Source organism: Ursus arctos, unplaced genomic scaffold (assembly GCF_023065955.2).
Source record: "Ursus arctos isolate Adak ecotype North America unplaced genomic scaffold, UrsArc2.0 scaffold_19, whole genome shotgun sequence".
NCBI lineage: Eukaryota > Metazoa > Chordata > Mammalia > Carnivora > Ursidae > Ursus > Ursus arctos.
In genome coordinates, this window is record NW_026622863.1 from 47,382,043 (window position 1) to 47,386,829 (window position 4,787).

General features: G+C 47.8%; 1 non-coding gene across 1 annotated transcript; it reads left to right on the forward strand.

Annotated features, from left to right (window-relative positions):
- Positions 1–2,113: 2,113 nt before the first annotated feature.
- On the forward strand, positions 2,114–2,247 carry LOC113243642 (U4 spliceosomal RNA). Its single transcript, XR_003312179.1, has one exon. It is a non-coding gene; the product is annotated as a U4 spliceosomal RNA (small nuclear RNA).
- The last annotated feature ends 2,540 nt before the right edge of the window (positions 2,248–4,787 follow it).

Below are 4,787 nucleotides of genomic sequence, written 5' to 3' on the forward strand. Positions count from 1 at the left end.
AAAACACATACGGCTCACATATTTCCATTGTTCAGTGTTGCTTCCCACTTCCCAAAGGCTGACACACGGCTCTCAGTTAAGCCTAAGCGTACACATACAAGATTGATTTTAAACCTTCGCGGGGCGGGGGGGGGGGGGGGGAGTTTGATAAACCACGGTAAAAATTAAAATAGTAATGGGTAGCATTGAAAATGAGTGTGTCCATACACCAAGCACATATGCGTCCATATTACCTCACTGAATCTGCCTGGTGCCCTTGGGTATGGGTGTATCTACTGTGCAACAGATTACTCTGAATATTCACGGTTTAAAAAGTTATCATGGCACACAGTTTCCGTGTGTCAGGAACTTGCGGGCCACTTACCTGGGCAGTGCTGGCTCACAGCCTCTCGAGTTTTCAGGCAGGATGATGGCGTGTCTGGGGTAGAAGACCCACTTTCAGAATGGCTCATTCCCGTGGCTGTTGGCAGGAGGCGCCAGTCCCCAGCCAGCCAGACCTCTCCATGGGGCTGCATTTAGGGGTCAGGGAATGCAGACAGAAGAGCCTGAGGCTGGGCCGCGGGAAGGGAGGCTGTGAACTCGGGCTTGGAGGTCCGGGAGCCACCTCGCATGCGGCAGAGCTGGGAGGCTGGCGGAGGCTGCTGGGGAGCCTCGGCAGCACCCCCTCCTCCCTGCCTTCGTCGCGGGAGGAGACCCAGCGCGGAGCGAAAGCCTCTTCCCTCCTTTTCTGGGCCATGGCTTCCAGACGGAAGCCCGCTCAGAAAGGACAAATCCTGATTGGCCAAAGGCTGAGCCAATCAGATGCTCCCAGTCTCAGGAACAGTCATGTGACCTTGCTCTGGCCAATGTCGAGTGAGAGGAAGTCTGATGGGGGATGATGGGAAAGATTTTATTGGATCTTGAAGGGAGCTTCACTTTTTCCCTCTGAAGCCTCGGTTGTTAGCACGTGGTGGTCATCTTGGCCTGTGTAGGGAGTCGGCCTCCGGGCGCAAAATGCTGAGAGCCGGGAAGCAAGATGCAGAACCTGGGGTTTCGGAGTTATCACTGAGCCACGGTGTTGACCAGCCCAGGAACCGCCCCATCATAGGAATCCCTGCTACACAGGCTAGTACATGTCAGAGTTTCAAACTATTTTGAGTTAAGACACCCATTTTATGCAGCCAGAAGCATCCAAACATGTTTTTGTTTTTGTTTTGTTTTTGTTTGTTAAAGATTTTATTCATTTATTTGACAGAGACAGCTAGGGAGAGAGAGAACAAAAACAGGGGGAGGGGGAAGAGGAAGAAGCAGGCTCCCAGGGGAGCAGGGAGCCGGATGCGGGGCTCGATTCTAGGACCCTGGGATCACTCACACCCTGAGCGGAAGGCAGACGCTTAATGACTGAGCCACCTAGGCGCCCCCATCCAAACATTTTTTTTTTAAGATTTTATTTATTTATTTGACAGAGAGGGAGACAGCCAGAGAGATAGGGAACACAGCAGGGGGAGTGGGAGAGGAAGAAGCAGGCTCATAGCGGAAGAGCCTGATGTGGGGGCTGGATCCCATAACACCCGGATCGCGCCTTGAGCCTAAGGCAGACGCTTAAGCGCTGTGCCACCCAGGCGCCCCCATCCAAACATATTTTGAAGCCTGGTTTGCTCATCTGATCATACCCCAGACTCAGTTAAGCGTGGGATGGAGTGAGGAGAAGGGACACAGGTGGAGAGCTAGAATGTCCATTAAAATGTTTTAAAATACCAGATGGATATTAAGGGGAAGAAGCCCAACCCCACCCCCCACCCCGCAGTAGACTTGAAGACTGGAGTCCTCACCATTGTAGACTCCTCAGCTTTGCAAGAACACACGAGTTTTTCAAATGTAACTCTGAGAGGCAAGGCAATTATCCAAATGTAGATATTTTCCAAAATGCCGGCTAGCGAAATGTCACCATTAACCTCCAAATGGGATATAAAGTGACTGGTTATTAAGTCTGAAAGATAGCCCAGGTTCAAAGCCAGCCTGGAACAACTCAAACCAAAGTTTTTATTTTTCTCTCCTACTTTGTTTCTTTATCTTGGTGGGTGAAAAGTGTTGCATGCCTTGTGTTTACCTGTTAATAATCCTATTATTCATAAGCTTTGCACAGTGACACTGTCAGAGCCAATGATGTTTATCTGAGGCGTGATTACTGCCAATTGAAAACTTTCCCCAATAATCCTAGAATTTGCATTTCCTGTGCATTGTGAAAGTTTTTACCATGTTACAGCTGCTTCTTTATACTCATAGTGCTCAAGATGTTGACTGGAACTCCAGGCTGTTCTAACTGCTGGTAACAAAAACCTCAGCAAGGTAAGAAAGAGAATATGTTCTGTCCTCTTCTGCAGCTTCAGAAAAGCAGACTCTGACTCATGAGACCGTCCTTGTAAATGTATTCCTAACAAAGAAGTCTTATAAGACACCCAGACTTCAATGATTGATGTTGCTGCATCCTCTGACAGCCACCTTCAAACTCCTACATTAGTTTGCTAGACCTGCCATAACAAAATATTACTGAGTAGACCAGTGGCTTAAACATCAGGAATCTTTTTCTCATGGTTCTGGAGTTGGAAAGTTCAAGATCCGTGCTGGCAGAGTTTGTTTCTTCTGAGGCCTGTCTTTGGCCTACAGATGGGCAACATCCTTCTGTGTCCTCAGATGGCCTTTGCCCTGTGTGCACATATCCCTGGTGTCTTTTAGTCTTCTTATGGAAGTCCTGTTGGATTAGGCCTCCACCCTTATGACCTCATTTAAAGTTAATTACCTCTGGGTAATTGAGTCTGGCTGGCTCAATCAAATAAGCATCTGACTCTTGATTTCAGCTCAGGTTGTAATCTCAGGTTCATGAGATCAAGCCTCATGCTGGGCCCTGTGCTCAGCATGGAGTCTGCTGGAGATTCTCTCTCCCTCTCCCTCTGCTCCTCCCCACCACTCGTGTGTGCATGCATATGCTCTCTCTAAATAAATAAAGTCTTTAGAAAAAAAAGTTAATTACCTCTTTAAAGGTCCTGTCTTCAATACAGTCACATTGAAATTTAGGACTTCAACATATGAATGGGGAGGAACCAAACTTCAGTCCGTAACACCTCTAAAATCTGGATTGCTTGTCTTAACTAATAATCTGTTGCCCTTGCTAATAATATGTACATTGACACTCCCTTTTCCTGAAAAGTACAAGGACTTGGGAGTTTTCATTGTCTTTTCTCTCTCCTCCCAACCTCGTGGAGCTAAAAGGAACATCATAATTCTGCCAGACCTTCTTATTCAAACAAATAGTGTCGCGTCACTTAAATTTGTGTTTTTCTCCTATTCATCTATGGGCTGTGGCTGAAACAGCAGCGCAAGAAAATTGCTTTCACATGGGAAATGCTGGCGCACCTGTATTTTCTAAATGTTGAGAGAGTAGGTCTGGTGCTGCGACATGCTTGTGCATCTGATTTGACTTAGGAACTGGATTGCTTCCAATTCTGAGAGGCTCAAGGGGACAGACCCAGCCTAGGGAAAGAGAGCTAGCTGGGTGGGTGCATTCTGATGGGAAGGAAAAGGAAGCCGATTCCCTCAGGCCGCCCAGGCTGAAGATCTGAAGTTGCAGAACTGACCTACTGGGGGAGCTGCTACCGCCACCATCATAGAGAAGTGGGGAATCGAAAAGCTGCTACTCCTGGCGTTGTTGGCTCCAGAACCACGCCACGTTTTCTAGATTCACACAGAAAAGAGCCTCTCAAAATGCACAAAGCCAGTCACTGGCGGTGCTTGTCAGAATCGGTGGCAGAAGCATCATCGGTGCGGCTCCCATTTCACTTCCCTTTTCCAAATCTCATGAGATACGTCACATTGGCAGAACCCTGGCTTCACGGGGAGTGAGGAAGTGTGGCTTTAGCTTCCCGGCCTCTGTAGCACGGAAAGGCACGGGAGAAAGAAGGCTTGAGCAAACAAATCCACAATCTAAAACCCCTGGGACATTTTCTCTTCGGCTTCCTACAATCAGGGGGAAACCCATATCTGGTCTTTCCCTTGCATGAGTAGGGCCTGCTTTGCGGAAAAATCTCCAGATAATCTCTGGTTTCTTTGTACTGACTTTTCTACCAGCAACTGGGTGGAGACTTAAGAGCTCAATGAATATCACCCTTCATCCTGACCTAAAGGCAGAACTGATATATAGAGAGAGAGATGCAGAAGTAAAAAAGAGAAGACAACATGTTGGCTTTATTACCTGAACAATAAAGAATTATCAGGAAACATGATGGAGCTGTGGGGCCCAATGGGTTTGCCATCACCTCCCCCTTTTTTCTGCTCCCTTAAATTGAGCAGCTTAATTTAGGATATAAATTTGGCTCTGTGTAACAGATTCAAAATAAGAATAGCTTTAATTACATATAAATACATGTAAATATATTTCTCTCTGCTGTAACAGTGCAAGCTGGTGTACAGCTCTGCTCTGTGACGGTGTCAGGAGCCTGGGCTCTTCCATCCTGTTCTTGGCCATCCCTGTGGTGCTGTGCTTGTCCTCATGGTCCAGGATGCCACACCACCATGTCCCCACCGTAGCCCGAAGAAAGGGAAAACAAGAAAGGAAGGGCCCAGGCTTTAAGGGCATGACCCCAAAACTGCACTTCTGCTCACATCTCATGGACCAGAACCTGGCCTCCGGGCCACGCTTGCTGCAAGGGAAGCTGGGAAATTTATTCCAGGCAACCATGTGCCCAGCGAGAATTTCTTTAACTGTGAAAGAGGGGGCTCATAGATCAGGGGTGAGGGCCCCACTAGTTTCT